Source organism: Carettochelys insculpta, chromosome 2 (genome assembly GCF_033958435.1).
Source record: "Carettochelys insculpta isolate YL-2023 chromosome 2, ASM3395843v1, whole genome shotgun sequence".
Lineage (NCBI taxonomy): Eukaryota > Metazoa > Chordata > Testudines > Carettochelyidae > Carettochelys > Carettochelys insculpta.
The window spans coordinates 226,685,499-226,713,216 of NC_134138.1; the positions used below are offsets into that span (position 1 = coordinate 226,685,499).

Below are 27,718 nucleotides of genomic sequence, written 5' to 3' on the forward strand. Positions count from 1 at the left end.
AATTAGTAGAAGCTGGGTTGGAGAGCAAACAAAGGACCAAATTTGGAGACCCTTACACAATTTACGCTAATTGTTTATCAGTAACAACTCCAATTGAAGTCAATGAGAAATTACTCAAGTAAGGACTAAGTAAAAAGTGAACAGACTTCAGAATTTGTCCCACAGGAATTAATGAAGAGAAACTAGAGAGAAGATAAACTGAGCAAGATTCTGATCTCAGTTACCTTAGTGTAAATCTGAAATAACTCTGTTAAATCAGTTCTGTCATTCTAAAGCTACGTCTACACGTGCACCCTACATCGAAGTAGCTTATTTCGATGTTGCGAAATCGAAATAGGCTATTTCGATGAATAACGTCTACACGTCCTCCAGGGCCGGCAACGTCGATGTTCAACTTCGACGTTGCGCGGCCCGACATCGAAATAGGCGCAGCGAGGGAACGTCTACACGTCAAAGTAGCACACATCGAAATAGGGATGCCAGGCACAGCTGCACACAGGGTCAACGGGCGGACTAGCGCTTCCGGGGCAACAGCTAGCCGCTCCCTTAAAGGGCCCCTCCCACATACACTCAGCCTGCACAGCACGCGGTCTGACGAGCCATATAGGCACACAGACCCCGAGCGCCGCAGTCATGGACCCCCAGCAGCAGCAGCAGCAGCAGCAGCAGCAGCAGCAGCTAGAGGTCCAGCCAGCCCTCCTGGCAGGAACAGGGCTTGCCCTGGCTCTTGTCATGTTGGGGGCAGCTGAGCACCTTCTTGCCCCAGGGGAGGACATGCCCCCAGGGCAGCAGGGCTCAGCCCCTACCCCTGCAGCACCCTGCTCCACCCCCCGCCTCACACGCCGGCGGCTGTGGAGCTGCCCCACCAGCACCGACTGGTGGGAGCAGCTGGTGCTTGGGGAGTGGGACGACGACCACTGGGTCCGCCACTTCAGGATGACCCGACAGACATTCCTGGAGCTGTGCCAGTGGCTCACCCCCGCACTCAGGCACCGGGACACTGCCATGCGGCGTGCCCTCCCTGTGGAGAAACGGGTCGGCATCGCTGTCTGGAAGCTGGCCACTCCGGACAGCTACCGATCCGTGGGGCAGCAGTTTGGCGTCGGAAAGGCCACCGTCGGGGCTGTCTTCATGGAGGTAAGAGAACCCACAGGGGGAGGCCAGGGCAGGCCAGGGGGGCCAGGGCAGAGCAGGGGAGCCAGGGCAGGGCAGGGCAGGGCAGAGCAGGGCAGGGGGGGCCAGGGCAGGGCAGGGCAGGGTAGGGGAGCCAGGGCAGGGCACGGGGAGCCAGGGCGGGGCAGGGCAGGGCAGAGCAGGGCAGGGGGGGCCAGGGCAGGGCAGGGCAGGGCAGAGCAGGGCAGGGGGGGCCAGGGCAGGGCAGGGGGAGCCAGGGCAGGGCAGGGGAGGGCAGAGCAGGGCAGGGGGGGCCAGGGCAGGGCAGGGCAGGGCAGGGGGGGCCAGGGCAGGGCAGAGCAGGGCAGGGCAGGGCAGGGGGGCCAGGGCAGGGCAGGGCAGGGCAGGGGGAGCCAGGGCGGGGCAGGGCAGGGGGGCCAGGGCAGGGCAGGGCAGGTCAGGGCCATGCACACCCTGCTCACCCCTCATTGGGGCTGTCCCATGTGCTTTCTCTGCAGGTCGTGCGTGCCATCAACTCCATGCTCCTGCACAGGCTCGTGAGGCTGGGGGACCCACGTGCCACTGTCGCCGCCTTTGCCACCCTGGGCTTCCCCAACTGCTTCGGGGCTCTGGATGGGACTCACATCCCCATCTGCGTCCCGGACCACAGTGGAGGCCGATACATCAATCGGAAGGGCTACCATTCAGTCGTCCTGCAGGCCTTGGTGGACAGCCAGGGACGGTTCCAGGACATTTACGTGGGCTGGCCTGGCAGCACCCACGACGCCCGGGTGTTCCGGAACTCGGGCCTGTGCCGCCGGCTGGAGGCGGGGACCTACATCCCCCAGCAGGAGATCCCTCTGGGGGACACCACCATGCCCTTCTGCATCATCGCAGATGCGGCCTACCCCCTCCGGCCGTGGCTCATGCGCCCCTACACGGGCCACCTCTCCGCCAGCCAGGAGCGCTTCAACGAGCGCCTGAACCGTTCACGCCAGGTGGTGGAGCGCTCATTTGGCCGCCTCAAGGGACGATGGCGATGTCTCCTCACCCGCCTGGATGCCAGCCCCAACAACATCCCCCAGATTGTGGGTGCCTGCTGCGCCCTGCACAACCTCGTGGAGAGCAAGAGGGAGAGCTTTCTTCAGGGCTGGGCCGCCGAGGCCGGCAGGGCACACCTCCAGCCACCTGCTGCCCCCAGTCGGCAGGTGGACCCAGAGGGGACCCAGGTCCGGGAGGCCCTGCGGGCCCACTTCGACGACCAGGCCGCGGGGTGAACTCTGCCCAGGCCCCCTACTGCCCGCCCCTTCCTCCCCCACACTCCTGCCCCAACGCCCACACCACCATGGAGCACCCCACCGCCCCCGCCCACTTGTCCAGGAGAAATGACAGCACGAACTTGTGGGTGAACGTTAATGTTTTTTTTGTTGTCTTCACGAATTTTTTTTTTTTTTAAATAAAAAAATATATGTACGTGAAACAGAAACCAAAAAGGAGGAACAAACATTCAACAAAACCAAGATGGGCACAAATAAAACTATGTACAACAATAAAAAAATGAAAGCTCTGTGCGCCATCCAAAGAAAAACAAAAAGCAGGGAGGAGAATGGGGAGAACTATGTACAGGGTGGGACGGGGCAAACAGGGGAAACACCCACACCCCCCACCCAGTCCCCAAAGTCAGTCCAAGAAGGGGGGGGGCCACGTCCCGGGCCCCTCGCCCCTAGAGCCCAGCAGTGGGCGTGCCCGGCCAGGAGCTGCGGCGGGCCTGCAGTCTGGTGCGCGGCTGGGTGGGAGCGGGCTCCACCGGAAGGTATAGGCGCCGGCGAGTCTCGGGTGGCTCCAGGGGTCCCTCGGCGCGGTGGCCCTCGCGGGGAGGTGGTGGGGCGACGGCGGACGGCCCGGCGACGGCTGGAGCAGCCGGTGGTGGGGCTGCAGGAGCGGGCATGGCGGGCGGTGGTGCGGCCGGCGTGGCATGGGGGGCCAGGTAATCAACCAGGCGGTTCACGGTATCCAGCAAGGCCCCCCATGCCTCTCTGCGCCAGGCCAGCGCCTGCTCCTGCAGCCGGAGGTGCTGCTCCGAGACCTCCAGCTGCCGGCGGAGGATGGCCAGCAGCTGGGGGTCTGTGGCCGCCGCCGGTAGCAGGCGCGGGGTCCGCCATCGGGCCCTCCGCGGGGCCGTCGGTTCCTCGGCCGAGGGGCTGCCCTGGAGCGAGGGTCCCGGAGGGGTCTCCGGGACGACCGATGCCTCGCCGGCGCTCTCTTCCGGCCCTTCGGATGGTGCAGGTGCAGGTGCAGGACACAGGAGAGGAGCGGGGAAAGAAGAATGGAGACAGGCGTTAGTGTGGGCCCCGAGCCGTGGCCTTTGTCCCCCCCGCACTGTGCTGCAGGTTCCCCATCCCCGTCCCCGGGAGATGCTGCTGTGATGGATGGGGTTCAGGGGTCCCCCTGCCCTGCACCCCGTCCCCTGGTGGGAGCGACTCTCACTTCACCCCGCAGGGTCTGAGAGCAGGAGAGGTTTCTTAGGCCACGGATGGCCAGTTTCTGGCAGGAGTGACAGCACCAGCTGTCGGAAGAGACAGTCCTTCCAACCCGTCGTGGGGAGAAGACCCCAAGGGGGGCCCCTCTGGGATGCAGCTTTCCCCCTCCTCTGGCTGGCTGCCTAGCAGCTCTCCCTTCCCCTAGCCTCTACCTGTGGCCCCCGCCCTCGCCCCCCAATTCCAAGCCAGCTCGGCTCCTCCCTCCTGTTTGTTCAGGGCAGAGGTGTCACCTGCCAGCTGTAGCGCCAGGATCCTCCTTTGGCCCTGGGAGCTCCTCGGCTCGGGTGGCTCATATGTAGCCTGAGTCTCCCTTTGCCACTCCCCCCACTCCATCGCATGCTGCTGCTGTGGGGTGTCCCACCCCCTCCGCCCGGGGGCCCCTCGAGGTTCCGCTCCCCCCCTGGCCCGGGGATGGGGCATGGCACTGTCATGCAGGGTGGCGGGGGACAGGGGCTGATGGCTGCAGTGGTGTGAGGGCCATGGCCCTGGTGTCCTTGGGGCCATGGCCATGTGAGCGTGTGGGGGGCCCTGGACACATCTCTGTTCCCCCCGCCCCTCAAGCCCCGGGGTGTCCACCCGAGAGGGGTACCTACCTGTGGGTCCGCTCCCACGGTCCGGAGATCCCCGGGGGTCGGAGGCCCTTCTGCTGCTCCGGGATGGCAGGAGGAGGATCTGCAGGCTGGAATCGGTGGAGGAGGAGCCCCCCTCCTCCTCCTCCTCCTCCTCCTCCTGCCGTGATGTCCCGGGGATGGCCTCCGGGGGGGGCCCCCGGGGTGCGGGGCTTACCTCCGGGGCGGAGCCCGGCTGCAGGGCCTGCTGGGGCTCGTCAGCCGAGGTGTCAAGGGTGGCCGGAGGGGAGGAGGTGTGCCTGGAGCCCAGGATGTCCCTGAGCTCCCTGTAAAAGGGGCAAGTGACGGGGGCGGCCCCAGATCGGCTGGCAGCATCCCGGGCCCGGGCGTAACCCTGCCGCAGCTCCTTGACCTTACTCCGGACATGGTCCGGAGTGCGGGCAGGGTGACCCCGGGCAGCCAGGCCATCGGCCAGCCGAGCGAACGCATCCGCGTTCCGCCTCTTGCTCCCCATTACCTGGAGCACCTCCTCCTCGCTCCAGAGCCCCAGCAGGTCCCGCAGCTCGGCCTCCGTCCAAGAGGGGCCCCGCGGCCGCTTCCCAGACTGCGTGGCCCTCTGGCTGGGCTGGCTGCTGTGGCTCCTCTTGGGGGGGGTCCCCTGGGGGCGCTGGGGGGGCTGCTGGGCAGCCATGGCTGCTGTCAGGGGCTGAGGTCTGTGCAGGCTCGCCACCGCGTGTGCAGGCAGGAGCCTGCACGTTGCCTCAGCCTCCTGCAGTCAGGGCGGGGGAGGGGCCCTTTAAGGGGCCGCTCCACGCAGCCACCAGTGAGCTGCGGGGCTGGAGAGAGCGTCTCTCAACCCCCCAGCTGATGGCCGCCATGGAGGACCCGTCAATTTCGACGTTGCGGGACGCGGATCGTCTACACTGTCCCTACTTCGACGTTGAACGTCGAAGTAGGGCGCTATTCCTATCTCCTCATGAGGTTAGCGACTTCGACGTCTCGCCGCCTAACGTCGAAGTTAACTTCGAAATAGCGCCCAACGCGTGTAGACGTGACGGGCGCTATTTCGAAGTTAGTGCCGCTACTTCGAAGTAGCATGCACGTGTAGACGCAGCTTAAATGTGTATTAGTGGACTTCAGATCAGAATCTGGACCATTTTATGTGACAGGAAGACAGAAGGCAAATAATGTATCTCCAAGGGAAAAATAAACAAAGAACCTCAGGAACATCTTTGTGAATTGAAGAAATATAAAGTAACACAAAAATGCTTCATGTTCAATCCAGAAAGGGACTTTTTAAGGGGTGCAGACGCCAGTATAGGAGTGTGAGTAGTCTATAAGATGATTTTCAGGATACCATCTGCTCCAGGTCTGTCTCCACACTAATTAAACAAAATGACTTGCTGTTCATAGACATTTCTGTCTAACAGGAATTTGCATGCATTCCCATATAGTTTATGTTATACCTTCATACATATATATTTTTATAATTTGTTTAATATCTCACTATAAATTCACTTGTCTAATACAAGGAAACAGGTAAATAATACTCATCAAGTCAACAAAATTGCCTGGGTGGAACATAAGGCAGCATTAGGCTCTCAGAAAACAAAATCTGCATATAAACATATTTAAAACAGTATTAGGTAGCAGTTAGATTAGTTGAAAAAGAAGAGACAGGAGGGAAATTGTACATAACAAAAGGCAATGTCACTTGAAGAATTCTCAGCACCTTCTAAGAGTGTGAATTATTTTTGATAATACATAGTAATTTTCTTCTAGATACGTTTATGCTGAGAGCTGAGTATTTAGACGTTTCTGGGTGCTGGTGTGAACAACAAGGGTATTCTGTGCCATAGCTTGGAATGAGACATATGTGAGCTGAATTATACTTTTCACAAGCTGCCAATCTGATTTCATGGAGTCTTTGAGAACTTACCCTCTAAGGAGTACCTACAGTCAACTTGATCTTTTTTCTGTTGTGTACTTTTTAACCTTAACATTGGTAAAGCTCTTTATTTGAATATTGTGTGTAAAAACACATGAACACACAGCTACTGGCAACTGCAAAGACTCTTAGGCACCTGTAGGACAAAGGTTCTTTTCTTTCAGACAAACACTTAATTTTTAATGTTTTTTAAAAATAGACCATAGATTAAAAACAAACAAAAAAAAAAACTTAAAGGGTAGGCAAATTTCCTTTCTGGAGAACAACTAGGATTAATATAAATGTTCAGTAGGGACTCCAGAAATCTCTGTTTAAAATGCAGATGCATTTGGAGAAGACCCATTCATGCACTGTGAAAGATGAATGTTGATTTAGTTTCTCTTATTTCAGGTCCACCCCACGTGGCTCATGGAATCGCGTAGCTTTTGTCGTTAATTTTTGCTGATTGAAATGTGCTCTCTCTCTATTCATTTTTATTCCTAAAATGTACACTCCTGGCACTTGACTTGTGATTAGTAAAATTTAAAAGCTGTTGTATGACTCAGAGATAAGAATCCTGGGAGCAGGGAGGAGGAGTTTGTTGCAATCCCTCAGATATATAATGGTCTCCTGGCATCAAAATGTGAAAATCACATGAAAGTAAATAGTGTCATACTGAAAAGATACTCAAGTAAATAAAGTAGAACATTGTGCTAGTTTGATTCAGAGTGGATTAGGCTTTCCAAAATGTTTTCCTCTTCATTTTGCATCGGTTTCTCTTAACTTCCCAGGAATATAGAAACCAAACTTATTTTCTTTTCCTATGCATTAACTCCTCCTAAATAGCTGTCATGGTCAAGGTGGGTGTGAGTGGATCCCGCACATTGCTCAGAAAAAGTCTCTTTTAGCCACCATAATATATCGCCTCTGACATCTAAACTCCCACCATTTGCCTTCTTTTGGCAGAGAGATGGTAGGGGTGTGAAAGGCAGGTGGTTGGTCCTTATAACCAGACTGCTCTGGGCAAATAGTACTTGTTAGCCATAGTAGGCAGTCCCCCAAGAAGGGACTCTGATTTCAAACCAAGAATATCAGGGCTGGCTGGCTGGTTTGTAAAAATTCTTCCAATGACATATACTGGATAGGTCTTTGTTTTCAGGTAGTGTATCAGTACAGTGCTATGGTATTGCCCCAATGGCAATGTATGACCATTTTGTCTGAGACTTGTGGAATTTGAACAAAGACTACCATAGCCTGAATGCGTGTGGCTAAAGAAGCAATCTCAAGAACTGTGTTTGGTTTCCCTGAAGTTGGAAACAAAGACTGGGAAATTTGTATAAGTTCCTGAGGTGTAGACAAGTCAGAGAGTGCATGCTGCCTGCATACCAGAAATAAACTGGAAGTGGCCAAAATCCATGAACAGCAGAAAGGGTAATAAGATAATGTACTAAGGCTCAGTAACAATGAGGAATGCAGCAGCCTGATAAATGGAGGAAGGGCACATTGGCATCTAGTTTCAAGAATAAAAGAGATGTGCAAGAATGTAGTAATTACTGATCCATTAATTAATGAGTCACACAATTAAACGGCTAGAAAGAATTATCGAGAAAAGATTCTGTGAGGAAAGGAGCATTAAGTGAGTGACCAACCAATTAGAGTTCATCAATGCTGCCAAAGGGATGTGTGTGTACAGGGTGCAGCTGCCCTGGGTTCTGTCAATTTAAACAGACCCAAAGCTCTCAGCCACCACTGCAGCTACTGCAACAGCAGCAGCGGCTGGCGACCTGGGTCCTTTAAATCAACACTGAAGCCCTGGGTCATTTAAACTGCCACCAGAGCTCTGGGCTCACATATCTCAGGAAAAGTATAGGGAGAAATGATAGGAACTGCATTTACCGTTTGTGGATTTAGAGAAGGTTTATGAAAAATTTCCTAGAGAATTGTTATGGTGGCGCCTGCAGTCACGCAATCTGCCAGAGACATATGTTCAGACTCTTATGGAGGGGTGACATCTTATGACAGCAGAACAACAATAGCGAGAAGCAAGCTGTGGCTGCAGTCAGTCATTTACTGGGAGTTTAGGCCTACATGAAAGATCTGCCTTAAGCCCATTCATATTTGTGCTTGCAAGTGACAGCTCAATAAAGGGTATATGGAAGACACTCTGTGGGCCATGATTTTCACTAACATTATATTATTTCATGCTTATAACTAAGAACTGGAAAGGGACCTAAAACTATGGAAAGCTGCATTTGACGAAAATGGCTTATGAATTAGCCCACAAAAGATAAAACCCATCTGATGTCGCATAGAGAGCGACTCAGAGAGCTCAATAAGACCAGATGGTATGAAATTTATATCTGTGTGCCAGTTTGAATACCTTGATTCAACATTGAGCCATGATGGGAATGTGGAGGCAATGTTAGGTCCTGCATGCAGAGCACATGGAGTAGGTAGAGAGAATTGATAGGAGTTCTCCATGATAAGAATATGCCAAATAAATTGAAGATCAAGTTGATAATATCACAGTTAGGCCTGTGGTGACGGATCAGAATGCTGACTGGTAAGGAAGAGAAAAGAACACTGTTTCATGCTCCCAGAGTGAGAATGTTCAGGAGGTGCTGGGTAAGATGAGCCAGGCTTGGCCCGTGCTTGCCAAACAGTGGGCCGTGGCACACTGGTGTGCCACAAAAGCAGCACTTAGTGTGCCTCAGAGCTGCATGTCAGGGCTGTCATCTGCCACTCTGCGCATGATGCCCACCACTTGGTGGGAGAAGCATGTGGCGGCGGCGGCAGCAGCTCTGGGTGGTGGCAATGGCTCTGGTGAGTCGTGGGCATCAAGTTAGAGTGGGAAGGGGGACTGAGGGTGCCTGTCTCTGGGGGAGGAGTGGGAGATTGTGTTACAGTTGGGAGCTGGGGGTGTCTGGTTCTGGAGTGGGGGGATTGGGTTAGAAGTTTAGAGAGGGGTGCCTGGCTCTGGGGAGGGCATTGAGTTAGAGTGGGGGGAGGGGGGCTGGGAGTGCCTGGCTCAAAGGGAGAGGGAAGGGATTGGGTTATGTATACTGGATGGGCCATGACATTATAACGAGTGCTGAAGTGTGCCACAAGATTATAAAAGCAACAAATGGTCCTGTGGCACCTTATAGACTAACAGAAAAGTTTTGAGCATGAGCTTTCGTGAGCACAGACTCACTTGGCTGCTGAGCACTGGGCTAGGCAATGAAACAGGATAAACCACGACACAGGTAGACCCCACCGTGGAAAGATGAGAAAGTGTCAATTGATGTGGGTGGGTCACGTTCAATGATTAGCTGTGGGATATGTTAGCCAGAAAGTACAAGAACTAACAGTCATGGGACAAAAACAAGGAAGATCTAGAAAAAGGTAATCGAGAAACTGAAAGGGTGTATGGATATTGTTGACTCAGACTTGCTGGGCTTGGGGTAAAGGGCTGTTTAATTGTTGTGTAAAGCTTTGGGCTCAGACTGCAGGCGAAGCTCTGGGGCCTTCTAGGGTCCAGCTGCACAGGTCTTAACTTCTACACTGCAATTAAAAAGGCCCTTATGCTGAGCCCCTTAGCCTGAGTCACCTGGCATGAGCCAGCCATGGATTTTTAGCTGCAGACCTACCAAAGGAAGACAGGAAGAGGGTTGGCGTCAGTTTGGAAGATGTACTTAAAGATGAAGAACAAAATGACCTGCCCCCACACATTAACTTATGGCAGGTTTCTATGGATATTACATTACATATTGGAAAGAGTAGAGGAAAGGGGAAAAGCTTTTTAAACCAGAGGACAAATGGTTAATTGTCTGGCTGCAATGGGAAAAACAGGAGGTTGGTCTGACAGTGTTCACTCCTAGGATTTGTTTTTTATTTCCTTTTTAAAATGGTAAGTGAAACAAGGGCAGAATTTACCATGACTTTGGAATAGAAGATTAGTATCCTGAGTTGTTCACTGGCCACACTCTTGCTTTAAGTCTTCATGTAGTCAAACAAGGTCAGTCATATTTGGGCCAGGTTTGCAGTGTTGAGGCTAGCTAAGGGAGTTATGTCTTTTGTCTCTGAAAGATCCCAGAAGGTGGTATGTATAGTTCCTCGCCTGGCCCAGAGTGCTCTCATGTGGCATGTCACAAGGGTCTGTGCTGTCACTCCTTTTCAATGTGCATGTCAGGCCGGGCGGGGGGGAGATAGTGAAACAATCAGGACTGCAGTGCCATGGTGTGGATGACATGCAGCTCTGATTTTTGTTTGCAGCAGACGCAGATGGTGCAATATATTTGCATTTCTGTTGTTTTGACAAATTGGGACTTGGATGAGAGTGGCTTAGCTGGAAGTTTATCCAAGCAAAACAAGAGATGCTACGGGGATCTTGGTCAAAATAGCACCATTTGCCATTGATAACTAAACAACAGTATCTGAGGTTTAGAACAGCAGACAGAGACTCATATACCACTGTGGTAAATGCCACTAACAGTGTCGTTTTACCGACAATCACATTGATGGAGTGGAAGAAGGGTTTGTAATATATGGAACAGAATATTTCAGCACCATCAATTGGAGAATTTGTCAACCATTTGCTGAAAAGGTTCTCATCCACAGAAACGATTGTGCCTACCACTGGCTGAGATGGTTTTTCAGGGAGCTGGGTTTAGCTCTGCTTGTAACTAATTAGCTGTCTCTTCCAGGCAATGTGTTTCAGGCTAGAGATTAGCTGAGAGCCTGCAGATCACGGTCTCTGGATCAAAGGCAAACAAGCAGCTCTGTTAGGAAGAAGAGACTTGCAAGTAGGCTAGTTTATTTGTCTGTTTGGGGAAAGAACTTTTGAGTTCAGTGAGGAGCTGAAAGACCTGTAGAGTTGTAGAAAGGTCAGTTTTGATATAACTTGATGTTTTAACTGTGATATTTTCAATAAAGCAAATCCCAGGAAGGGTTGTCATTGCTTTACAAGAGCTTGGATGCAGTTTTGGTGAACTCTAAAGAGGGGAAGCTGGCAGTAGTAAGGCCTGGTTCCAGGGTGCTTAAGACCCTGTTACAGTGCCTCAGTGTGGTAACTCATATCTATATCACAACTTAAGATAAGAAGTACCCAATCCCTGCCGTGGCTGGTGGAGAATTTGACAAAAGTCAACCACATATATATTTTACTACATTTTTCATTTTACACATGATGCGGATTCCGCTTAATCATATTTAACTAAGATTTATAGCCTACATTACATTTCCTATCTTATGACCTTTTCCTTTAAATTAAAAATGACATTTCATTAAAAAGGGTGAGAAAGGAGACTGACAACTGCTCAGGTGGCAACCTAAAGCTTATTTTAAAAGGTTTGATGTCTGTGCTTGTAATGTGTGATGCTGAATGCCAGGATCATTGCTTGGTGCTCCAAGTTTTTGTAGCCCTATTAGTCTGCATTCACAAAAACAATGAGAAGTCCTATGGCACCTTATAAACTAACAGATTTTTGGAGCATGAGCTTTCGTGAGCTGAGACCCACTTCCTCAGATGTCTGTCTTTGCCCCACGAAAGCGTATGCTCCAAAAAAGCTGTTAGTCTATAAGGTGGCACAGGACTTCCCAAGGTTTTATGTGAGCTTTTTAAATGGAAGATTCTTGTGGACTTTTCCATATGCAAACTCTAACTTTCCCTCTCATCATACCCCAGCTCTGCCACCTACCCTACATCTCATGCTGCCTGGTGCTAGCACCATCTTAACTGCTCCAGAAGCCTCAAGTGACACTAGGTTAGAATGCCTTAGAAAGGTCAGAGTTGGGATCAGTGAATGTCACTTCCTCCTTAGTGTCCCATCTGTGTTAGTTCTTTCTTCTTAAAGAGTTCCAGCCATCAAAGTAGCCTGTGTTACCCATGTAAAGATAATATTTAGCTGCCAGGCTGCAGCTTGGGACATGATTTTGAAGCCTAGGGGCAATTGAAAATCGATGTATTCAGTTTAATGCGCACGTGGCTGCCAGTTTAAATTTGCTTTGTATTTATTTAGGTCTGACTGCTACCATTTATTTCACCTTTTATCAAGTTCCAGGAGGCTAACAATGAAGAATGATGCAAATTGAATGATCCTATTGACTGAACAGTGGAATTTTCTCCTTGGCTACGTCTACACGTGAAGCCAACATCGAAGTAGCTTATTTCGATGTAGCGACATCGAAATAGGCTATTTCGATGAATAACGTCTACACGTCCTCCAGGGCTGGCAACGTCGACGTTCAACATTGACGTTGCGCAGCACCACATCGAAATAGGCGCTGCGAGGGAACATCTACACGCCAAAGTAGCACACATCAAAATAGGGATGCCAGGCACAGCTGCAGACAGGGTCACAGGGCGGACTAGCGCTTCCGGGGCAACAGCTAGCCGCTCCCTTAAAGGGCCCCTCCCAGACACACTCAGCCTGCACAGCACGCGGTCTGAGGAGCCATAGGCACACAGACCCCGGGCGACGCAGGCATGGACCCCCAGCAGCAGCAGCAGCAGCAGCAGCAGCCAGATGTCCACCCAGCCCTCCCGGCAGGAGCAGGGCTCGCCCTGATCCATGCCATGCGGGAGGCAGCTGAGCACCTCCTTGCTACACCGGAGGAGGAGCTGCCCCCAGGGCAGCAGGGCTCAACCCCCAAACCTGCAGCATCCCGCCCCCCACCGCCTCACACACCGGCGGCTGTGGAGCTACCCCACCAGCACCGACTGGTGGGAGCGGCTGGTGCTTGAGGAGTGGGACAACGACCGCTGGCTCAGGAACTTCAGGATGAGCCAGCAGACATTTATGGAGCTGTGCCAGTGGCTCACCCCCGCACTCAGGCACCAGGACACCGCCATGCGGCGTGCCCTCACAGTGCAGAAACGGGTCGGCATCGCTGTCTGGAAGCTGGTCACTCCAGACAGCTACCGATCCGTGGGACAGCAGTTTGGTGTCGGCAAGGCCACCATCGGGGCTGTCCTCATGGAGGTAAGAGGACCCACAGGGGGAGGGTAGGGCAGGGGAGGGGGGCCCGGGCAGAGGAGGGCAGGGCAGGGTGGGGGAGGGCAGGGCAGGGCCACGCACACCCTACTTACCCCTCATTGGTACTCTCCCATGTGCTTTCCCTGCAGGTTGTGCGTGCCATCAACGCCATGCTCCTGCACAGGCTCGTGAGGCTGGGGGACCCAGATGCCACCATCGCGGCCTTTGCCACACTGGGCTTCCCCAATTGCTTTGGGGCTCTGGATGGGACTCACATCCCCATCCGCGCCCCGCATCACAGTGAAGGACGCTACATCAATCGCAAGGGCTACCATTCTGTGGTCCTCCAGGCCTTGGTGGACAGCCGGGGCCGTTTCCAGGACATTTATGTGGGCTGGCCTGGCAGCACCCACGATGCCCGGGTTTTCCGGAACTCGGGCCTGTGCCACCGGCTGGAGGCGGGGACCTACATCCCCCAGCGGGAGATCCCTGTGGGGGACACCCCATGCCCCTCTGCGTCATCGCAGATGCGGCATACCCACTCCGGCCCTGGCTCATGCACCTGTACACGGGCCATCTCTCCACCAGCCAGGAGCGCTTCAACCAGTGCCTGAACCATGCGCGCCAGGTGGTGGAGCGCTCATTTGGCCGCCTGAAAGGATGCTGAAGATGTCTCCTGACCCGCCTGGATGCAGGCCCCAACAACATCCCGCAGATTGTGGGTGCCTGCTGCGCCCTGCACAATTTGGTGGAGAGCAAGGGGGAGACCTTTTATCAGGGCTGGGCTGTGGAGGCCGGCAGGGCCGACCTGCAGCCACCCGCTGCCCCCAGTCGCCAGGTGGACCCCGAAGGGACCCGGGTCTGGGAGGCCTTGCGGGCCCACTTCGATAATGAGGCCGCGGGGTGAACTCTGCCAGGCCCCCCACTGCCCACCCCTTCCTCCACAACACTCCCTGCCCCTACGCCCACACCACGGAGCACCCAACCGCCCCCCCCACACTTTTCCTGGACAAATGACAGCACGCACGTGTGGCTGAACTTAAACTGGTTTTTCTTTTAGAACTTTTTTTTTAACTATAATTAAAACAAGAACAAACTATATACAAGACCTCTTCTAACAAAAGTATTCTGTACAAATAAAACAATAATAAAAAAGATTGCATAGAATGGATATGTTCTTCAATTAAAAAAAAAACCAGGGGTGAAAAGGAAGGGGAGAACTATTTACATGGGGGGGACGGGGCAAAGGGGGGGGCACAAATAAATGTCACAGCAGTCTTATAAACTGTATACAAGGGGGGGGGCCACGTCCCGGGCCCCACGCCCCTATAGTCCAGCACTGGGGGTGGGCGGCCGGGAGCCCCGCCTCGGCCGCAGCCCTGTCCAGGGCTGGCTGGGGGCTGGGCGGACCGGAAGATATGACCGGCGAGTCTCAGCTGGCCCCAGGTGTCCCTCGGCGGTGGGTGGCGGGGCGACAGCGGATGGGACGGCGACGTGCGGAGCAGCAGGTGGTGTGGCAGTTGGAGCAGGCAGGGCGGGCGCTGCGGCGGCCGGCGCAGCATGGGGGGCCAGGTAGTCCACCAGACAGTTGAATGTCTCCATGTAGGCCCCCCATGCCTCTTGGCGCCAGGCCAGCGCCCGCTCCTGCAGGTCCAGGCGGCATTGGTCCACCCGCAGGCGCTGCTCCGTGACCTCCAGCTGTCGACGATGGATGGCCAGCAGCTGGGGATCCGTCGCCATCGGGTGCTGTTGCGGGGTCCGCCATCTAGCCCTCCGTGGAGCAGGTCGGTCCTCTGCTGAGGGGCTTGCCTGGAGTGATGGCCCCGGAGGGGATTCCAGGACCACTGATGCCTCACCGGCACTCTCTTCCGGTCCTTCCAATGGTGCAGCTGCGGAACACAGGAGGAGGGGGGAAGAAGAATGGAGACAGGCGTTAGTGTGGGCCCCGAGCCGTGACCCTTGTCCCCCCCACCCCTGTGCTGCAGGTACCCATCCCCGTCCCCAGGAGATGCTACTGGGATGGATGGGGTTCAGGGGTCCCCCTGCACTGCACCCCATCCCCTTGCGGGAGTGACTCTCACTTCACTCAGCAGGGTCTGACAGGAGAGGTTTCTTAGGCCACAGATGCCCGGTTTCTCTCGGGAGTGACCGCACAGCAGTCAGAGACAGTCCTTCCAACCCGTCCTGGGGAGAAGACCCCCAAGGGGTGCCCCTCTGGGGTGTGGCTTTCCCCCTCCTCAGGCTGGCTGCCTTCCAGCTCTCCCTTCCCCTAGCATCTACCTGCGGCCCCTGCCCTGATTCAAAGCCAGCTCGGCTCCTCCCTCCTCTTTGTTCGGGGCAGAGGTGTCACCTGCCAGCTGTAGCCCCAGGATCATCCTTTGCCCCTGGGAGCTATTCAACTGGTTGCTCATATCTAGCCTGAGTCTCCCTTTTGCACTCCCCACACTCCATCACATGCTGCTGCTGTGGGGTGTCCCACGCCCTCCTCCCGGGGGACCCTCGAGGTTCCGCTCCCCCCTGCCCCGGGGATGGGGCATGGCACTGTCGTGGCGGTGGGGGGGGGGGCGGGGCGGGGGCAGGGGCTGATGCACTGCTGTGAGGGACATGGCCCTGCTGTCCTTGGGGCCATGGCCATGTAGGCATGTGGGGGGCCCTGGGCACATATCTATTACCCCCGCCCCTCAACCCCAGGGGTGTACACCAGAGGGGGGTACATACCTGTCGGTCCACTCCCACGGTCCGGAGATCCCCGGGGGGGTGGAGGCCTGGCTGCTGCTCTGGGAGGGCGGGAGGAGGATCTGCAGCCCGGACTCTGCAGAGAAGGAGCCCCCGTCCAACTCCTCCTCCTCCTCCTCCTCCTCCTCCTGCCACGATGGCCTGGGGGTGGGCTCCAGGGGGGGCCCCCGGGGTGCGAGGCTTACCTCCGGGATGGACTCCGGCTGCAGGGCCTGCTGGGGCTCGTCGGCTGAGGTATCAAGGGTGGCCGGAGGGGAGGAGGTGTGCCAGGGGCCCAGGATGTCCCTGAGCTCCCTGTAAAAGGGGCAAGTGACGGGGGCGGCCCCAGATCGGCCGGCCGCATCTCGGGCCCGGGCGTAACCCTGCCGCAGCTCCTTAACCTTACTCCTGACATGGTCAAGAGTGTGGGCAGGGTGACCCCGGGCAGCCAGGCCCGCGGACAGCCGAGCGAACACATCCGTGTTCCGCCTCTTGCTCCCCATTACCTGGAGCACCTCCTCCTCGCTCCAGAGCCCCAGCAGGTCCCGCAGCTCGGCCTCCGTCCAGGAGGGGACCCGCTGCTGCTTCCCAGTCTGGCTTCCGGGATGGCTGGCCTGGCTGCTTTGGCTCCCCTGGGGGGGGCTCCCCTGGGGGCGCTGGGGGGGCTACCGGGCAGCCATGGCAGGTGCTGGCCCTGTTCTGGGTGGCTGAGGGACGTGCAGGCTGGCCGCGTGTCTAGGCTGCCGCCTGCACGTTCCCCCAGCTTCCTGCACAGGAAGGGAGGGGGAGGGGACCTTTAAGGGGCCGCTCCACGCGGCCACCGTTGAGCTGAGGGACTGGAGAGAGCATCTCTCAACCCCTCAGCTGATGGCCGCCATGGAGGACCCCGCAATTTCGACGTTGCGGGACGCGCAACGACTACACGGTCCCTACTTCGACGTTGAACGTCGAAGTAGGGCGCTATTCCTATCTCCTGATGAGGATAGCGGCTTCGACGTCTCGCCGCCTAATGTCGAAGTTAACTTCGAAATAGCGCCCGACACATGTAGCCGTGACGGGCGCTATTTCGAAGTTAGTGCCGCTACTTCGAAGTAGCGTGCACATGTAGACACGGCTCTTGAGAGCAAGAGAGAGAGAAAGAGAGTCTGAATGCACTTACAGAAAAAGAAGGAAGGCAGATAATGGACTCAGATGAGTAAAGCGTGTAGTGAAGTTCTCAGTATATGCCAAAGCACAGAAGAATGGAGATCCCATTCTATAAATCACTTGAGCAAATGCAGTTCTCTGTAAATGACTGTGAAAGAGACAGGACTGGTACAAAAAAATCTGCCCACAGAACAATAATTTACCTCATACATTAGAGACTTCCTAATTATCAAAAGAGTTACCAAAAACAAAAAAACAAACGAGAAACACATAACTGCTAAGGCACAAGATTTGTTCTACTTCAAAACACCAAAAACTGTTTAGGGCCAAGTTTTATCCCAGACTTACAGGAGAACCAGAAAGATTAAATCCCAGCTCCACCCTGATTCTGATTCTCTGCATCTTGATTGACAGCACTGAGAATATAGCAGGTACACTGTCCCTGCCCCCACACCGCAACACGTCATCCAGCGCATGAGGACAGAGTTGTGAGGAATGAATGCAGCCTTGGCTCCACCTCCCCAAATTCCTTAGCACCACCACAAACTTTGGGGGGATGAGTGAGTTAGCATCTTACGATTAGGATAGTAGCAGATTATTTCTGACTGTGATTCCCCACCCAAAGCACTGCCCTTAATAAGTAAAGAACTCACCCTCACCTTCCTATGCTACTTCAGGGGTTTTGGCTGAAGGATGCATAGAGGTCATCCATTAAGCCTTATGGGGTTCTACCCACATGCTTGGGGGATTGCCATTAGTTAGAAGGAACTTATTATAGGACTATATTGTAATCCAGAATGGGAGTCTTTCTATTTGTGTTTCTGAGTACATAAAATTTTTTTCATGTGGCTAAGGTACCTTAAAACTTCACTTTGGAATATAAAACTTCCCAACTGAAAGACTGGATTCCTTTTCGCATTGAAGAATAAACTGATCCACCTCAGCATATTAAGCACTGATTTTTGTTACCATGTTTTGAGCCTCATTTTGAATATAGTGGCTATGTCTTTTTCATTAACACAGTGTGGGATCTGATCACCTGTTATTCATATGCCATTGTCATTTGATGAGCTGAATCAGGCCTGTCTTCTCATTACAGTCCTTTGATTTTGTTGAACATTCTGCAGCACAAGTACCATGTTCCTTTCACATGCTACCAGCAGGTAAGTGGTTAAATGGGGGCATATTACTCATAATGAACAATATTACAAAAGCTCCACTTGAATTTACAGCTCACGCTCTGGGCCAACATTCTGTCTAGGAGCATCATGTCACTAAGAAGATATTCTGAGATTTCAAAAGAAGATTAAATCCAGTGGATGACCAACTACACACACACATAGAAAACCGAAGGTCAGAATTTTGAAAGCAAAATCATGACAACGGCTTGACAACTAAGATAAGTCCAATCTCAGAATACCACAAAAACCTGTAAAATGGCCCTGGCCATCTCCCTTTTCTTCCATTTCCCATATGCATCCTATTCCTCCAATAGGACAGGTCCGGCTCAATGGTGCCCTCCTATCTAAAACAATTACTCTAATCTTCTGAAGATTCCCCTCTTTTTGTCTTCCGTTATAGCAATCCATAGTCCAGCTGCTGTTCCTGTTAATTTATTCAAATGAGGCCATTCTCAGTCACATGCATTTTACAGTGCCTGCGTATTCTTCTGTATCACTCACCACAGAGCCTTTCCTGACTAAGAGTGGAAATTAAAATTTCAACCTTGTGCCTATCTTGGCAAAAAAAAAAAAAAAGAAAGAAAGAAAGCTCAGAGGTCTCTCCTGTAGTATGTCAAATATTTTTGGAACCTTCTTCTGCAAAATGCCTTGACCTGTCAAGGGAGACTTTTCTTAATTTCAGAATGCACTTCTGGAGAGGCAGCTATTTTTATATACTAGCCAGAAATGCGTGACTTTTTCTTTCCAAGAAAGAACTCCTGCCAATGGTAAGGCAATGAGCTGCAAAGATAATATCCCAAAGCCACCCTTTTAAGGATATATATGGCATTTTATTCACTACCTTCCTGGATGAGACATAAGGATACAATTCTGTCATGTAAATCACAGATTCTGTGACTTTCTAGAGCCTCCATAACTCCTTATGGGGTGGAGCTGAAACAGCTGTCAGTGAGATGCCAGAACAATGGCCTTAGGGCTGAAGTAGCAGTTGGGAGCTGGGGTCAGCACGCCTACAGTTGGAACAGCAATGGTGAATCCCTGCTGCTGGAGCAGCAGTGAGATTGGAGCAGTTGCTCTGTTCTGTCTTCTCCCACCCCTGGGTATTTTTAGTAAAAGTCAGAGGCAGGTTGTGGGCTTCCATCATTTCTTTTGTTTATTGCCTGCAACTTGTCCCTTTTACTAAAAATACCTGCGGCAGAATCTTAACCTTAGAGTACACTGCAGCTGAGATCAGTGTACATGCTTGAGCAGAAGCCTCTCCATTATAAAAAAGAGAACAGTAGCAGGATATTCTCTGTGATGCTCTCTCCAATTTAGGAGTTAATCCTCTTCTCCCAGCTGCACAGATTTACTGATCTGGTGCAAATGCTGTGCAGTCTCATCTCGTTTTGGAAGAGGGAAGAAGATACTATTGCGGTGCAGGGAGGGGGATGTTATTGTTTGGGCTTGATTTTAGTGAGATTAACTCTCATACTGGGGTGCGGGAGTGAGGAGCAGCTGCTGCCTTTATTTATAATTGTTGGCATACGTGCCTAGAAGCCAGGATGTGAACATATACATAGAAGTAAACAATTAAATAAAAAAAGGTGCCTGAGAGGGACTTGAGAAACAAGTCTTTGACTTCTAAATAACTCATTCCAGGTTTAAGCTTCTGTCACCAATAAACTAAGTTTAATTTTCCCAGTTTAGGGGAATTCCCCCCAAATAAAGTGCTATTTAAAATAAATAAAATGGGAAGTGCTTCATGTCAGATAGAAACTTACACAGAAAGTTCCAGTCCTTGAGTCCATAAGGGGGAGGTCAAGCAGTAAGCTCAAAGCTCCCAGCTCATACAACCTTTCCCTTACAGTCCTTACATAGCCTGAGCACAACATCACAATCTGCCTGCTACAATTTCTGTTCCCCTCTGTACAGTATGGAAAGTCTTTTTTTTTTTTTTGTTAAATGCGCTTGCATCCTGCCTGCGTCAAGTGCTAAACTTATTCCTAGGTAACTCCCCCTGGCCCCTTCCTCTGTATGCACCTGCTTGTATACTACCTGGTCAGTTCCAGTTTTTCTTCTGTTACAAGTAATCACTCTTCCACAGTTGCTGTGGGAGAGCACACACATAAGCACAATATGAATACAATGCTTAGCACAATAGTAACCATCCTTGGCCTGGCCTCTGTTTACAGTACAAATTATACACAATCCTACTATTAATAAAGCATTATCTAAGGGCAGCAGCGTCCTGTGAATGCTTGAAACAGGAAAACCCAATTGGCTGTCAAGAAAAACTGCATACGGGCAGTTTCAGTAAGTGCTGTGACCTGGACAAAGTTAACAGACTGAAACAAAACAGGAACTACTGTGTGGTTTTCCTAATGGTATATTTAAAATAATGTTGGGGTTAATTGTAGAAAGAATAGGTGCAAGTTTTTCATATGAAAATTCCATTTTTGAAGCATTGCTGTCCCTTTAACCTTTTTGATCATAATAATTTATTGAATAAACTGGCCCTTACCTGGAAACAACTGTGTATAACTGTTGCTGTTTATGACACATGTTCATTTATGTTATTAATGGTTCAGCAGAACATCCTGGGACTAGCTGGTTCCCATTTCTATTTGCAATTTTTGGTAATGATCTCCCAAGTTAATGTTTGGCATCAAATATTTATTTGTACACTGATTATGCTATTTTGCTGGCAGCTACCATCTGCTGAATGTGAACAAACTTTTTCACAGAGGCAGAGAGCAGCAAGATAAAACCAAAGACATGAGGGAAATGCCACCAGAAGACTTATTACTGTTTGGGATCCAGCAATGAGACAAGATAACACAGTACCAGGCATAATTACTGCAATTAATAAATGTGTTGGTACAGGCTAGTTCAGTATAGCTGATACCAACTTTGCAAGTAATGAGATCTTGTTTGCATGTTCGGACTGATTGTCCTTTTGTAACGATGATAAATAAATGTTTGTATGCAGCTATAAAAGGTAGCTATAAAACTGTAAGGAGCTACCATAATGAAACCTGAAACCAAATGAACAATGACTGAAAGTCACTGAATCTTTATAATATTTTGAGGCTCCAGAAACAGCAAAAAGATTGTATGTGGTAAATTTCTAACAAGAGTTTTGCTACGCTATGGTGTAGCCCATCAGGGCCCTGGGAGGGGCTCCTCCCGCTCTGGTCAGTGAGTGGCCACTCCCCCTGACTACTCAGCCACTCAGTAACACCTGGGGGAACCAGCTGCAGCACTGCTTCCATGGCCCAGACCTGTAGTCAGGCTGAGCGCAGAGTCAGGCAGCTCTGTCCCTCACTCAGGGCACACAACAGAAATCCAGTGGCTTTGGCCTGTAGTCACCCCGAGTGCACAGTCAATGAGCCTTGGACTTTGCTCAGGGCAGGCAACAGCAAATCAGGGGCTGAAGTATGTGATCAGGCTGGGGAGCCATCACTATGTCTGGGTCCTGATGCAGTGCAGGCAGCACACAAGTTCACAGTTCAGAAGCTCGGACCTCCACTCAGCTCAAGCCTTGAAGCAGGTAGTTTGCTTATGCTCAGGCCAAGCAGCAGTCATTAGGCCCATGCTTTGGGTTGGGGCAGGGCCACAAACCAGTGGGTCATCTAGCTGTGGTGGAGAGTCAACAGAGGCGGTTGGCCATGAACAGCAGGGAGGGGTTGGGGAGAAGCGATGGAGACTGTCGCCAACGTTCCCTCTAATTTTTTTCATCCATATGCAGAACAAGTTTTGTTATGGGCACTGAGAAATGCACAGATGTGAACCACCCATTGAAACACATTCTGTGGCTGTGGGTGGCTGTGCATGCTCTGCCATAAACCTGGGCAGCACCTGAATTTCTCCTGGGTGGCTATTCAAGTGCTTAGCTCACAGGGAACACTGACTGCCACCCATGGATAGGCATGGCAAGGGGGACCCAGGCCCACCCACTTCACTGCATCCCAGCCCGCTGCACTAACCACGGTGGATCTGTCTACCACTAGGTTAGTGGGGGTCCTGTGCACAACATACTGCTCAGTCACAGGTTCTGGTACAGCTAGACTAAGGTTGCTGTCCCTGGGCTCATTCCACACTCCCACGCCAGGCGTACCTGGCTCCAATGCAGGTCCTCTGGGGCCTGGGAGGTTGGAACCTCTGGCAGGGTTAGCAGTTTCTCAAAGGCCAAGTCTGTCTGAGGTTCCAGCACTCCTGGACAGTATTCAGTTCCCTTTAGATCCCCAGCAGCCTCCCAACTCAGGAGTGCAGGACAGGCGTTGGGCAGCTAGGGCCTGACTGATCTCCTGGGCTGGCCTTTTATATCTCTAGTTCTGCCTCCTGGCTTCTGGTCAGGTGATGGGATGGGGCTGGACTCCACCCACCAGAGATCTGGGAGAGGCTCACCCCAATCCGAGTCAGAGGGCAGCCGCTCTGTGCCTTGCTACAAATCAATAAAACTTAAGAGTCTTCTTGTCTTCTTCAGAAACTATTTCTGCTGCATCACTGGTTCACTGACATTCACTTACTTTGGGTTTTGAAGTTTAAATGAACATGAAATTCAAGCTACGGGTTTGTCTAGTCTACGGAGATTTGCACCAATGTACTTATACCAATACAGCTTTACCGCTTACTGAAGTAAATCTCTTTGATGCAAGCCCCAGGTTATACTGTGTAGTACATGTGCACTGAGAGGTTATGTCACTGGTGCAAAACCACCCTACAGTGATGGGGGCTAAAATTAAGGGGCCAACGGATCATGTAAACCAAAAAAAAGAGGGGCACAAAATTAATGTGAATTGAAACACATAGGATATGCAGAGTTTCAGCTACTAGTTATTACATCTTTTGTTGGAAGGAGGGAGTGAAATCCATACCCGCATCAAAATCAATAGCAAAACTCCTCCAGACTGGAATTGGACAAGGGTTTAATTAATTGTTTATATTCTTTAATAGAAATTTCGTAATCATATTTCTTCCCTTAACAATGTTATCATTTTTTCTGTTAACAAGGCTGGCACCCCCACACCCAGTCCCTGCACTTCTAAAGGGGCTTTCTTCAAACACATTGACTGTCTCTACACTGCAAAAGTCACTTCAAAGTTGCTCACTTCGAAGTACAACCTTGAAGTAAGCAACTTCAAAGTTGAGCATCTACACACACCCTGCTTCGACGTTAAACTTCAAAGTCAGGCACTACTCCATTCCCAGGAATATTAACTTCAAAGTCAGGGAACACGCATGTAGACTATCTGCTGGCTACTTCAATGTCGTGCCTAACTTCGAAGTTCCTAGCCTAAACTCACCCATTATCTTTGTCCACTAGTGTCATCAGTTGTATCCAAGCATCCTGAAAAAGCATATTTAAATTTTCTGTTTCTGTAGAGAAAGAAGTAATTTGCACACCAGCATGCACAAAACGTACAGACCCACTTCCAAGAAAGCCGAAAGAAGTATTACCTGGGGTACCGGATATTCATCGGATATTCATCTATATAATAAGATCCCAAGAATGTCACTGTGTGTATCACTCTGAAGCCTAGAATGTCTGAGTCAGATTTGGAAGTGATGGAAGTGGTTGCAAACATGACTGAGAGGTTTTTTTTCAGATTACCACCAGACTATCAGACTATCACCATTGGCTTTTGCTGTCAGTAACCACGCAATCTGTACGTTTTATCCCATGTGAGGAGTCCTGTATCACTGTGATATTACAGATTATCAGCCAATTGCCACTCTTACACTGATGCTCATTTCCATTAAAATGTCATTGGTTGTGTGAGAGAGACTATGCATATGGTGGGTTACTTGGCCCGTTTTCCACACCCATGTCCCCAACCACCATCCACACGAATCTCACAGCACCATCCCTCCAGACACAAATCAATACACCCTCCCACACAACAACACAACTAGCCCATGCAATAACCTCAAAGATCACACTGTAGCCCAGAACGTGAAGAGGGTGTGAAGTGATGGAAACACTGCAAGCATGAATGAAAGCTCTGTTTAGAATATCACTAGGTTCAATCCTCACTGGGATTTCAGTTTTGTTGTTACAGTTCAATTGTAAAGTTTTCTACCACTTTTAGCAATTTTTTTTAACACATGACCTCACAAATGTCACTGTGGCCGCAGCTCTGGGCCCCTTTGAAATGCCGCTATGGACTGCTCTGTGGATGGCTCAGAGGGAGCATGGGGAGCCCCAGAGGTGACTGCCCCAAGCTACTCCCCTTGCCCACACCTCTTCTGGGGCAGTCAGCTGGGGCCCACTCCTGCCTTGCCTCCGAGCCTACAGTGCATGTCAGCACTGCTGTTCAGGATGGACTAGCAGAACCAAGCGAAGATTTGGGCCAGGGGTGGGGAAGGCTAGGATCAGTCAGTTGACTACATTCCGAGCATGATAAAGCGCTGCTCTGAGCTCAATTGAAGGAGAACTGAGACAAGCCGGAATTTCAGGGATGCTTGGTGTGTGGGGTAGAAAACAACCCTGCTGGGCTGGGGAGGCCAGCCAAAATGAGGCACAGCCCCAGGGAGGAGAGCTACAGACAAGTGAAGTGTTGTGCATCATAGTGATGCCTAAAACAGAGACTTAGGGCTTGTCTTCACCAACACTATGGGTGTGGCCACACTAGCACTTTTCATCAAAAATAATTTCGAAATGGGCAGCTCTTTCAAAATGTACCTGGGAACAAGTACACACAATGAGCGCTGTTTCAAAATTCAATTCAAAGGAACGCAGCCTGCATTTTGAAACCACTCTTCCACTCCTGTGTTGGGAAGAGCACCCTATTTTGAAGAGCACCCTATTTTGAAGTCTTGTGGTACCTTATAGACTAACAGATATTTTGGAGCATGAGTTTTCATGGGCAAAGACCCACTTCATCAGATGCATGAGTGGGTGGGGGTGGTGGTTTCAGAGGGGTATTTAAAGAGTGGGGTCCCAGTAAGAGGGAGGGCCAGAGCTGACAAAGTCTATTCAGCAAGGTGGAAATGGCCAGTATCAACAGTACTTATCAAAGAGGAAAAAAACAAGTCAGATCAGACAGAGGGATGTGAGCCTTTGTCAGAGTCTAATGGGGAGATCTTAACACCCAGAGCAGAGAAACTGCCTGTGTAAACTGTGAGCCCCTCCCAGTCTCTGTTTAATCCATAGTTAATGGAGTCAAATTTGCAAATAAATTGCAGCTCAGACACTTCTCTCTCCATTTGATTTTTGAAATTTTTTTGTTTCAGAACTGTCACCCTTAAATCTGCCACTGAGTGTCCAGGGAGATTGAAGGTATAAGGAAGAAAATGTGCGGAGCTGCTCCATGGACCCCTATTTGAAAGAGTGGGTCTGCCATGGCAGCCCCAGCAGGACTCTTTGGTCTCTGGCTCCAGCCACTTTTAAAGCTGCACAGACCCAGAAACCTTGCGCAGGAAGCTAAGAGTGTGCAGGCAGCCATAGGCACACGAGTCTGCAGCCCTGCCCTCCAGCATCCCCACGATGCTGCCAACTGTCCCCAAAAATGACATGGCCAGCAGCCAGGAGCTCAGTGCCCGCCAGGAGCCTCCTAGCAGACTAGGCAAGAGCTCTCAGGATGCCAGCCAGGGAGCCAAAAAACGGAGCCCTTCCTGGTCTGAGCTGGAGCTCAGGAACCTCCTCTCCCTGTGGCAGATGAGGAGGTCCTGCTGCAGATGAGGGGGTGGCAGTGGAACGCCACAGCCTTCTCATGGTGTCAGCAGACCTGATCTCCAGAGGCCATCCCCACCAGACTGCAGACCAAGTCCACTCTAAAGGTAAAGAAATGTGGCAAGGGTACTGTAAGGCCCAGGATGTCACACACCAGTTCAGGGCAGTGCCCACAGGCTGCCCCTGTTATGAGCAGTTGGACTGGTTCCTGGGGATGAAGAAGACAGCCGCCTTTGGCGAGGTTGTCAACACAGCTGAGCCAGAGGAGGCACCCCAGGAGGCTGAGGGGACAATGGGCAGGGACCCTCCACTGAGCCTGCCCCCCAGCACACAGAGCGGGGCAACATCCTGAGTGGGACAGCAGTAGGGAAGGCTCCAGTGATGGCACATTGATCATCGCTCTCCTGTCCCGGTCGTCGAGTCAGGCAACCTCCACCCAGACCTCCCCAGAGCTCTTCCAGAGACCCTCAGGAAGCACCTGGGCATTCCAAGCATCCTGGGGTGGGGCAGAGGGCACAGCTGGTGGGGGTGGGGAAGGGCTTGGCTTCACCCACAGCTGGCTACAGGCCACCCACACAGACCACAGCCCTACGCCAGATGCATGAGGCTCGGCTGCGTACTGCAGCCCTAGGAGAGGCTCACACACGCTCGTCAGCACCTGTCCCAAGGACAGCCAGACAGAGCACAGGGGTTTGGAAGAAATGGGGCAGCAGGGTGGACCATTGCCTGCATTCACCCCAACCATGCTGGGACCCCTCTGGCCCCAGAATACCCCAGGGACACTGGCTCGATGGACAGAGGGCAGCAGGTAGGGGGGTAGGTCCATGTGCAGCTAGGTTGCAGGACTCAAGGATCAGCTCTCTCTTCCCTTCTGTCTCCACAGCTGTTGTGTCCGAGGGCCAGGCCAGCCCCATCGACATCCCAGGGAACCCCACAGCAGCGAGCAAGGGGGACAGGGCAGTGGCGCCAAGGCCTGGGGGCTGAACCAGGAGGGCACACTGCTGACCCCAGGAGGAGGAGGGCCGGCTGCACAGGCAGCAGCATGGTGGGAGCAGAATCACCTCCTGCAGTGTTGGATGGCTGTGGAGGAGGCAGCCTGGGACTACCTTGCAGGGATGCTTGACACCCTCACCCAGGCCATCACCACCCACCTGGACCTGACACTTGCTGCCGGGTCAGCCCCCCACCCCCCAATCTGTCCCCCCACAGCTCCCCCATACCCCCTCCAGCCCCCCATAGCTCCCCTGGTGCTCTTGCCTTTGCTCCTTCGCTCCCAGCAGACATCTCCCTGGTCTCCCTGATGGAATTAGGATGGTGGCTGATGGCCAGTGTGGCCAACCCTGCACCGGCCCCTGCGGCCCCCACCGCCCCCACCTGCATACCTCACCAAGGCTGAGGGCACAGCACCCCCACCTCAGCCCTACCTTCCTGTGGTCCCATGCCCATCTTAGCCCCACAGGCCCATTTTTTGCATGTAGCCTCTCTATTTTGAACTTCGAGCTTTCGAATAGTAAATTCGTAAATTCGCATTTCAAAATTTGGCTGGTGTGTGGCCACAGATGATAAATCCATCTAAGTTATGTTAGTTCAATTATGTAAATTATGTAATTGAAGTCAACATTACTTAGGTTGACTTATGCATGAAAGCTCATTACCTAATAAATAAAATTGTTAGTCTTCACAGTGCTACAGGACTGCTTGTTTTTGTTTGCGAAGATACAGATTAACATGGCTACCAGTCTGAGTACACTGTGTCTACACAGCACCATGCCAATAGAAAATGCCTGCCCATCAGCATAGCTTCTGCCTCTCTGGGACGTGTGGTGCTCTCCCATCAACTTAGCATGTCTTCACCAAACTCACTACATCAACACTGCTGCATAAGTATGAGTAGTGGTACAGATTAGCCAGTAG

At 52.0% G+C, this 27,718-nt stretch overlaps 1 long non-coding RNA gene across 1 annotated transcript in view; it reads left to right on the top strand.

The window, feature by feature from the left end:
- LOC142007971 (uncharacterized) overlaps nucleotides 1–20,895 on the top strand; it is a 37,982-nt gene extending 17,087 nt beyond the window's left edge. The window contains exons 2-3 of the long non-coding RNA XR_012644055.1: nucleotides 18,066–18,129; nucleotides 20,874–20,895. This is a non-coding gene — a long non-coding RNA (uncharacterized LOC142007971). The remainder of the gene's footprint in view (nucleotides 1–18,065; nucleotides 18,130–20,873) is intronic.
- Nucleotides 20,896–27,718: the final 6,823 nt, after the last annotated feature.